The sequence below is a fragment of the Mesoplodon mirus genome (assembly GCF_964341445.2).
Source record: "Mesoplodon mirus genome assembly, contig: SUPER_14_unloc_2, whole genome shotgun sequence".
NCBI lineage: Eukaryota > Metazoa > Chordata > Mammalia > Artiodactyla > Ziphiidae > Mesoplodon > Mesoplodon mirus.
The window spans coordinates 2,642,349-2,652,873 of record NW_028295783.1 but is presented as its reverse complement, the minus strand read 5'-3'; positions in this window follow the sequence as shown (position 1 = coordinate 2,652,873).

Sequence of the window (10,525 nt, the reverse complement as noted above, 5' to 3'; positions counted from 1 at the left end):
ACAGGAGTAGCTGCTTACTGAATCTTGGTGAATGAATGAATGAACACACACCATAAATACAAGCCACACCATGTAATGAGGAAACGTTACATGTCCCAGAATTCCTGACTTGTGAACAGAAACCATGCACACAAAGGCCACAGACACAGATAGACACGTCTGCACTGTGCTCCCCATGCCAACCCCACACTTACCACAGACTTAACTGATACACATCACTCACTCTTCCCACACACTCACAGTCACCACCGAGGCCTACATTACCAACTAGACAGTGAGAGAATAAGTATTGATTGGAATTAAATCCTGGAGGATCCACTGGGAACCACACTCTCAACTGTGTGTATTCACTGCACCTGACACGTGTCACACACTCAGTAAATATTTGTGGACAGAGGACTGATGAACCCACCCTGAGCCTTTCATTCCTCCCTCAGGAATCTCGAAGTCACAAGAGGATCCCCCTCGGCTTGGATCCACTGTGGTGGCCCAAGGCTGCAGCCCAGGGGCAGTGGAGGTCTCCTCTGCCTCTAAATACTTCTTCTGTACTTCTACTCTGCGCAAGCTCAGCTACGCTGGTAAGGGCGTGGGGCTCCTCAGGTGACGGGGTGCTTGGCTGTGAAGCAGGAGGCACACAGATCCCAGGGAGGCTGAGAGGAAATCCAGGGTCATCAGAGGTGATGAGGGCTCTGTGGAGGAGCCTGGGCAGGATGGCTGAGCTGTTCCGAGGGCGTGGATGCCAGCTGAGTCTGGGGGTGTGTGTGTGAATACTGCTACTACCATGGTGGGGAAGTCAAGGATCAGGGGCCGGAAAGGTCTGGGCTTGAGGTGGAGGGAAGAGGGACCAGATTAAGCATCTTCAGAGGAAAATGTAGGCTTTGTCTTTGCCTTTGCTTCCAGAGAAGGACAGAGTTCTGCATCATACACCTCCAGCCTGAGAGCAGGACCATCCAGCTCAGGTGCACACAGCTCACACATACACGCGCCCTCCAGGCACAGCCCTTCTCAGTGCACATCAACCCCAAGCACGTGCTCCACAGTACTCTCCTGCACCACAGCCCCATTCCACAAGGAATGCACCACCGATATTCCCAAACTCACATTCCTCATCGTACACGCATCCAGCCGCATCCCTCACATACTACAGCCCTCACCACCATACTCCACACCCCTGTATACAGACACCGCTCCAGTATACACCCCCACGCACATGAAAAGCCCACAGATGACACCAGATACACCACTCCGTCCTACGGCCAACGGACACCAAGCTCACGACATTGCTATGTCGTGCCAATGTCCCTCTCTCGTCTACCACACCTGCTCCCTCAGCTTCCGGCATGGCCCATGCATGTTATTATGATTTTAATTTCCTTTTTCAGGAATCCGGAGATTTCATCGAGACACTGCCCAGCCTAGACCACCCCTAGCCCAGGATCAGGAAGAAGGAGAGACCGCTTCCCCATCACACTGTGTCTCCTCCTCACCCTCTTCACCCTGTAAGAACTATCTGCACCCAGACAAAGAGGAAAGGGGCATGAAAATATACTACATGCAGGTACAAGTGAACAAGGGTGTCGCTGTCTCCTGGAAGACAAAGAAACCCTGGGAGTTGCCTGAAAAGCAGCTGAGGATAGAAGAAGTGACCCTTCCTGAGGATGTGTGCGCAGTAGCCACTGACCCCTCTTCTGATGTGTCCACCGAAAGCCTCCTGTCTGACAGTGAGCCCACTGGGGAGGAGAAAGAGTATGAGGAAAGGGCAGAGCCAGGCAGCCCATCAGGGCCACCTGCCGTCGAGGAGAGACCCAGCGCCAAGACAGCGGACTGGATGCTGACCATGGAGACCGGCTTCAGGTGCATGGCCTGCAGCCGGGTCTTCCCCACCTTGGAGATCCTCCAGCAGCACGTGAAGGGCGGCGTCCTGCAGGGCTTCAGCTGCCGTGCCTTTCATCTCACCATGGCCCAGCGGATGGGCAATGTGGAATCCGAGAGCACCCCTGAGGAAGAGGACGAGGAGGAGGAGGAGGAGAACGAGGAGGAGGAGGAGGAGGAGGAGGAGGAGGAGAAGGAGGTAGAGAAGCAAGAAGAAAAGGAGAATGAGGGAGAGCAGCCCACGGGGGAAGGCCCCAGCCCAAAGAGACCCCGCAGGCAGGGTCTTTTCTCTCCTTTGAGTTCCAAACAGCAACTGAGATTCATGGGACAGAAGATCCTGGAAGACGGTGTGGCCGTCCCTTGGAAGAGGTAAGGCTTGAGGCTGGCAGTCTTCTGAGCCTATGTCACGAGGGCCCAGAGGAGTCTAAGGGAAGGGGCCGCACACATGAGCTGGTTTACCTAATGGCTCTGCAGTTGCATCAAATGGGACACACCCAGCACTAACAAAGGCATTGACCTCTGTTGACGTAAACAAGAAGGTGGAGCCTTTTCCTAGGAGTTTTCTCAGGGTCTGCACGATGGACCTCAACTCTTAGAGGACGTACTGCCAGCAGCTCCTTCTCAGCAGAGAGAGCCAGGAGTGGTCTCAAGAGAGGACAGGGGCCCTTGCAGGACCAGAACTTTGAGGTCTGAGAGCCTTGGGCCTGAGCCGAGATCTCACCCGGACCACTGGACCTAGCCTTCTGTGACAAAGGGGAATATGAAAGAGAGTCACGTGGAAATGAGGTTCCCCGAGATATGGAAATGTTCCAGAACCTTCGTTGCGTGGTAGTTGATCTGGAGCCAAGCTCACTGTGGTGTGTGTGGCTCTGAGCATTAAGGCAATGCTGGAGGGTAACCCTGACCAGCAGAGCTTGGAGTGCTTCTTGTCTCTTCCTGTTCTACCTCATTTGTTTTATCCCTTCCAGGGAGAAGAAAGGACCCTCGGGAGAGTAGCAGACAGAATGCCGTGGTCTGAAGGAGGATGAAGAGACCGGCACTCAGTCTAACATCATATGACAATAGAAGCGTCCTATGCAATAAAGGGCATTTTCCAAACCTTTCCTGGAGCTTTTATTTAATGACATTTTTCTATCTATGCATCTATCTGTCATCTACATCTGTATCTTTCAAGGTTTGTGAACAAGCTTTCACATAAGCACTAGAGACGTCCGCCAGCATTTTCCAGAAGAGGCCTGCAAATTGCTGGGGACTCCTCACAAATAGGGAACGGCCACAACCCCTGCCACACAGACTATGCACGTGGCCCTCCTGACGTACTCCCACTCTCTCTCTGAATTTCCCAACGTCTGAGATGAGGGTGCTGACTGGAGGCAATGATCACGTGCAGGCTGAATCTTCTCCAGATTCTGATTCTCTTCCTGGGCATATCGTCCTTAAGCACAGTCTCCATGTCCCTGGCCACACTGATCTCTCTCCTTCAGTCCTTCCCTCCCTCCCTCTCCTGCCTCCCAGTGCAGAGAATACTTTTTTGCATTTGAGACGACATTTATTTTTTGTTCACAGAATTCTCACCTGTTCTACTGTGGCCTCCGTTGTGAACATTCCAAAGCTGAGACTTTTCTGTTTTTCTCCCTCATTTCTGCTGAGTCTTTACCTTCCTAATGCAGTGAACTCACAGTGCCTAGCTGACTGGATGGGGAAAAAAATCCAGGGAGCAAAGAGAAATAATAAAAGAATATATCAGTTAATTTTTCATAGTGTTATCCAACTACATATTTTTAAAATTTTGGAATAATATTAGGAATCTTCTCTTTATAAAAAACTGAATTATCGGGCTTCCCTGGTGGAGCAGTGGTTAAGAATATGCCTGCGAATGCAGGGGTCATGGGTTCGAGCCCTGGTCTGGGAAGATCCCACGTGCCACGGAGTAACTAAGCCCGCGTGCCACAACTACTGAGCCTGCGCTCTAGAGCCCGTGTGCCACATCAACCGAGCCCACGTGCCACAACTACGGAAGCCTGCGTGCCTAGAGACCATGCTCCGCAACAAGAGAAGCCACTGCAATGAGAAGCCCGTGCACCACAGCCAAGAGGAGCCCCTGCTCACTGAAACTAGAGAACGCACGCTAGCAGCAACAAAGACCCAATGCAGCCCCAAATAAATTAATTAATTTTTAAAAATTGAATTAGTTTCAAGGGTACAATGTATAAAAGTACAATAAAAGCCCCCCTTCATAACCCCCCAACCCCACTCTCAAGATGGAATCGATATGCTGTGATACAATTTATAGTCGTAGTACTACTCCTCCTCCCACCACATCCGAAATCCTCTGAGCCAGGTGCAGCAGCTTCCTTTCACAATGCTAGGACCCGCCACAAGACACATGATAATCCCTTTGGACATTTCAAGGAGCGGCACCAAGGGAACAGTACCGGGGAAATGCCACTGACAGCTCAGAATATCCATGGCATTTCTAGAGCCTCGGGACTGCTCTCGCTCTGGGAATGAAGGTCCAAAAAGCACATCGGAGAATGTTCATAGTTGTAAACAAGCTCCACCTTTGAAACACAATCTACATAGAACCACATATACAAGCCTGCACGATGGATGAAGCCAAGGTCTCCTCCATGATTTCCCTTCTGACCACCTTATTGTCTCCTCAACCATAAAAGGTGAACTTGAAACTCAGGACCTTGCCTTGTCACCAGAAACATCCAAGCTTGGATCAGTCTTTCTAAGACCAGATACTTGCTCTCTGAACTATTAGAGACTTGTCACATACACACAGGTAGAACAGGATTATTTCTATCTACCTGGGGACTTGGAGTCTTTCACATTGCTCCTGTTAAAACTCTCACAACAGCAAAACTTTACCTACAAAGGGTTCAAGCTATGACACTCCCAACTTCCACAAACCTCCTCAGCTCTTGTGAGTCACATGCAGCCAATTCCAGGAATTGGAAACATGGTTGTGAGGATGAAACTGACTTTGGGGCTCCCCTTGGATATGGTCTTCCAGACTTACCAAAAGGCCATTAAGAGGAAGGTTTACCCCACCTCAGGGAAACCCGAGGCAGTACTTGCAGTCAAGGGCTGGCCATGGCTTCTGAGCTACATCCAAAAAGAATTTCATACTGTACCTGGATCTGCTGAAGCCATTTCTGACTGTCCGAGAGCCAGCATGTACCGTTCCTCAACTGCCTCCATTGTGGATCATCAGTAGGGCTGTCAGATTTAGGACATAAAAATACAGGATACCCAGTTAAACTTGAACTTCACATGAATAATAAGTCATTATTTTTAGTATAAGTAGATCCTATGAACTATTTGGGGCATACCTATCTTCAAAATGTACTCGTTGTTTTTCAAACATTCATATTTAACTAAACAGTCTATATTTTATCTGTCAACCCTACTCAGCAGAAATGATGGAGGCTCATAGAGATCCAGGAGACGCCTCAGCGCCTCCTCAGCTTTTATTTCTACGTCCTGGACAGCGAGCACGAACCTTCCACTCCCAGTCAGTGGCTAGAATGGAGGATATTCTCTGTTTTAGAGCTTTTTCTACTTGTCATTGTTATTATCTTCCTTATGTTAAAGAGATGTTTATTTTTTCCCAATCTCAATAGCTCATCCAAAAGTATTTCAAAGTTCATTAGAGAAGGGAAAAACAATATGGTTCTGAAAAGTGAAGGAAACCGCCTGGTGTTTAGTAAAGAAGTAGTAGGGAGACTGAAAAAGCCAAACTTAATAAGCAGATCTCTCCAAGGGTATTTTCAGAGCTTGATACCCTCCCACACCCTGAAAATATTATTACATCAAGAATGTAGAACTGCTAACCAAATGTAAGGCTCCCATATGATTCTATCAAACTGAGGATGCTTCTTTACTAAGCAGTGAGCACACTTGCTGTCCCAGGGACCTTGGCAGTTGCAACGTAGGGCTCTTCCCTTTGGGATGGAAACAGCAAGTTTTCCTGTGGTCTACACGCTGGCCCCAAAAATACTACACTCCCAATACTTGTCAACTTTAAGTATTTTTCTACATATCTCCATTTTTCTGTTACTATTTGGACTACATCCTAGACTTGACACTACATAAATTGCATTCAAGAAGCTATTTTTAAAAGTTGGTAGGAAACCTTAAATCTATGGCTTGCAGTCCCTGGCTTACTTTCATCCAGGTGCATAAGGGTTTTCAAAAGTAGTCAGGTTAGTTACCCTGTATCACAGCCCCACGCTTGTGTCACAGATATAAAAATGGAACATGATATTTAAGGTTTTAGTTGCCAAATCATCAAGCCTCCCAGACAGAGGCAATAGAGCAAAATGATTACAGAGGCATGGATTTTGATTTGCTCCAGTGTCTTGGGCAAGTCACTTGGCCTCTGTATTTATTTGTACTTATCTGCACTTATCTGTCACTTGGGGGTCATAATTGTACCTGGTCCATGGGTACGCTGTACAAATGATCTGTAAAGTAGTTACAAGAAACCGACACAGAGTAAGCACTCCACAGACATTGGCTATTAGCTATTGGAAATAGTTCTCCGTGAAACAGATGACATTATCCGTGGATGACTCGGTGGGAGACAGTGAATCACAGAATCACAGCATGTTGAAAGTGACCTAGTTCACACTCTAATGTGAAAAGAAGAAAAGTGTGCATGGGTAGAAAATGTCTGAAACTTTACACAACAAAGAGTTCATCATGTTAACTTGGAGGATTAGAATAAATCAGGAAAGGAGGAAAGAAAAACTTGAGTGTAATTCAATTTCTCTATCATTTGTGTTTCTACACTGAGACTCTGAATACACTGGAAGTGCAATTTTTTTTAATGTGGCGGGATAAAGGTTTTCAAGTTTTCCTGATCCATCCGTATTATTATCTCAGAATTGCTGGCATTTCTTGCCATCTTTGGATCTACACCCATGTGAGTCAGTGGGCCATTCTGGACGGAGGAGATAATAGAGCAGAAGTGAAGTGAGAGAAAAGGAGAGACAAGATTTTCTCTTTTCTCTTCAAAGAGGAAAGGTCTTTGGAATGGGAACAACTCACAACCAAACTTTGGGGAAAGGATGTGATGGAAAATGAGACAAACATCCTACCCCTGTGATGAGAAGGATTCCCTGGGCTGGATGGAGGGAGGTCACAGGTGGCTGGACAAGGAAACCAACTAGGGAGAAACACACACAAGTGCAGAGCAAACACCCTGAGGCCACTCAGCCTGACTCCATGCAAACATGTGTCCAGCAGACATCCCTTCACCTGTGGCTCCCCAGCAAGACAGGTACCTCGGGGGTGCCAACTCATTCTGAGTCCATTATGCCTGGCCATTCATAAACCGCTGTCTAACGTGTGAGGAATAAACTCTCAATGTTTATGAGGAAATTGCGGAAGGAGATTGAAAGGTTACTTAAACGAAAAAAAAAAGAAGTTCAGGAAGGCAAGATGGTAGAGAGACAAGAAAAAGACCTTAAAAGATAGAAAGGATTTGCCAAAGAAGAGAAAGCAAAAGAAATGATTCCGAATGGGTTAACCTGCAGCTAGGAAGTTAAGGAAGATTATTGATGGGTGAAGACTATGGAATAAAGTGAATAAAATTTCTCAGAAGTTGCTGAGAATATGGTAAGCAGCATGATTATCAAATTATGAATTGGCTGCAATGGCATTCTAGGGGGACACTAGGAAGGTGAAGCAAATGTTCCTGAGATGACAGTAGCAGGTGGAAAGTTGTTTCAGGGGAAGATCAGTCTTGCAGAGGGTGTATCAGAGGAGGGCAAGTGTGAGCAAGCAAGGAAATACTAAGTGTATACGGTTCCTTCACTGAGTGCACCCAGCCCCGCGGTCAGCCTTGAGAACAAGCAGGACTTCAGGTACTGGAGCTACATTTCAGTCATCAAGACTTGAGAAGACACCCTTAACTCAGGTCTTCTCTTCAAACTCCATCTTTCCTTCTTGACCTTCATTTGGCCTCTTCCCTTACCCTCCAGCTGTGGACTGAGGCCACAGAGCAAGATGGGTCACTAGTGTCCTCCATCCCCTGGCGACTGTGGTTCACATCAGTGGAGTACCAAAGGCAATAACCAAGTAACAGACACAAGAGTGTATGAAGAAGAAGAGATTCTGATAAGGCTTTCTGTGACAGTGTGGGCCAAGTCGGCTCTATATGGCTGGTATCACGTGAATTATGAGCAGCCTTAGGGGAGAAGTCCTCAGAAGGCAGAGCCTGGCTCTCGAGAGGCTCTGCGTGCTCACAGCCCACTCCAAGACCTCAGTTACAGCTTCGGCCCCCAATATCTCTCCCTCTGCCTGCTCACAGTTTTTGAAGTCTTCTTTCCTCCACATTTCTCTTGAGAGGTGGAGGAGGAAGATGAGCTTCAGGCCAGCTCAGACTCCCCTGGGATCCCAGCAGGATGCCTATCATTAACCTCCCACCTTCTAGGAAGCTCCTAAGATCTTCACATTTGGGGCAGTTCTCATTTCAGCTGTGTTTCAAATTGCTGGCTGGAGACGGCCTGTTGGAAGGTGGCTAAAAGCAAGTAGCAATCCTTCGGGCAGCCTGGCCCTTCTCGACTGTCAGACATCTTCAGGGATATTCTAGGAAATGTTGTTTGTTCTAGAGAAGGGAGGGAAACAATCCAATTGTCCAATAATGCTTGAATGGAAAATAAATGATGCTATATGCATGTGATCACATAATATCAAACAGTCAAAAATCAAAGACCTAGATCTATATGGATTCACGTGGATAAATCTTGAAAACATAATATTGATTGAAAGAAAATAAGATAAACAACGTTAGATTGTGATAACAGGTATGTAAGTGTTTAAATATTTAAGTCAATTCAACATATTGCTTCTATATATAGAGATGCAAGAAAATAAACTTTATCCAAAGAACACATTATTTACATTTAATATGCTCATTTATCTAGGAGACCCAAAAGAACCCACAGATAAACTAGCAGGAACTAATAAGACGGTTCAACAAGGCACACACATACAAGATCAATAAATTTTAAAAGTCAATCAGGCTCCTCTACACTGGCGATAACAAATTAGAAACTATAAAAGAAAATAAGAAAAAAAGAAGATCTAAAAATTGTCACAAGAGCTGTATAAATTATTTAGAGCTAAGCATACGTAGAAGGCAATATAACTAACAAACTGAGTACGAACAGTTAAACTCCGCCCATCCCAAGGTTAGGAAAAGACTGTTGTTACTTTATGAGAACAGACCCTCTTCTTAAGGAGCAGATCAGTAAGTGAGAGTGAATCAAAGAAACACAGCATTTGAAAAGTCAGCTAGTCCAAGCCTCTTGATCGCACATACAGAAGCTGAAGCCCAGATAGGTTGAGTTACTTGCTAAAGGGCCCAATGTCCTGACTCAAGGACTAGCATTTTTCACTCAGTCGCAAGACACAATCAAATGCAGTACCTTGGAAAGAGATGGGGAAAAAATGAAGAAATCAATTATATAGTTCCTCATCTTTAAGTACAGAAATAGCCGTGACAAAATTACACGTATTGAGGGAAAATTGAAGTGCAGAGTTTAAAATGTCAATAATCCACAGGGAAACTGGAGACCATTTAAAACATTCATATTAAATCTCTCTAGAAAAGACATTAAAAGATCTCCAATCAAAATGTGAATTTTATAATAGACATGGTATGATACAATTTATAATAGATATGGTAGGAACCTTTCCCTTTCACGGGAAAGCTTCGGCTGGGAAAAAGGAATTGTTCTTGAAAATGGGGCCTGTGCTATTGCAGACACTGTGCTCAACCTAGGTCCACCGAATGCTCTGATGTCATCACTGAGGTCACAGAATTCCACTGTGAGCCTGGCAACCTTGCAAACATAACAGCCCTGGTGAGCACTAGGCACTACTGCTGGTTCACCAAGTGGTACAAGTTTTTCAGCCATTTAGGAGACTTGACTATTTTTGTTTGTATTGAATCATTTCAACGGATTGCCCAAGAGCCAAGAAGGGCCAACCTGTAGGGAAGAGGAGGAGTTGGACATCTCTTGAGGCATCTTCTAAGGGAGACTTCTAGTTGGTACGATGGAACGGTGACAAAAGAGGAAACATCTGGAAAATGAAGAGTCCCAGGAAACTGCCGAGAACGGAGGAGGTATGTGGGGGGCAACTTGTCTGGGGCACATGGGTTTCTGCCAAACTGAAGCTTCTCTAGGAAGCGGGGGACTGAGAACGTGTCACCTGTGAAGCAGGGAGCGAGAGACCTTGTCTCACTGATGCTGCCGTATCTATCCGGAGGGTCCCTGTGGTGTGAGACGGCACAGAACGGCCAGATGCCCCCTGGGAGATGGGTGGTCAGCTCCGCTGGTCTGAGGACTCTCTCCTGGGGCAGCCGGGCCTGGAGCTTTGTCGGACTCACAGCAGGCTGCATCCTGCTTGCACAGACCTAGAGGTGCAGCTTTTCTCAGTCCCCGATTTCTCTCTTATGCTCTTGGATCTTTCGCTGGGGTCATGAGGTGGGGGATGTGAAGGATGCAAGGATGCTGAGAGAGACCCATGAGTTGCTTGGCCTCTTTTACCAAAGTGGAAAGAGAAGCCCCATGAGTTGAAGGCCCTGTTGAAAAATATCTTGACAAGTGGAATGCACTTTGAAAGAAGATTG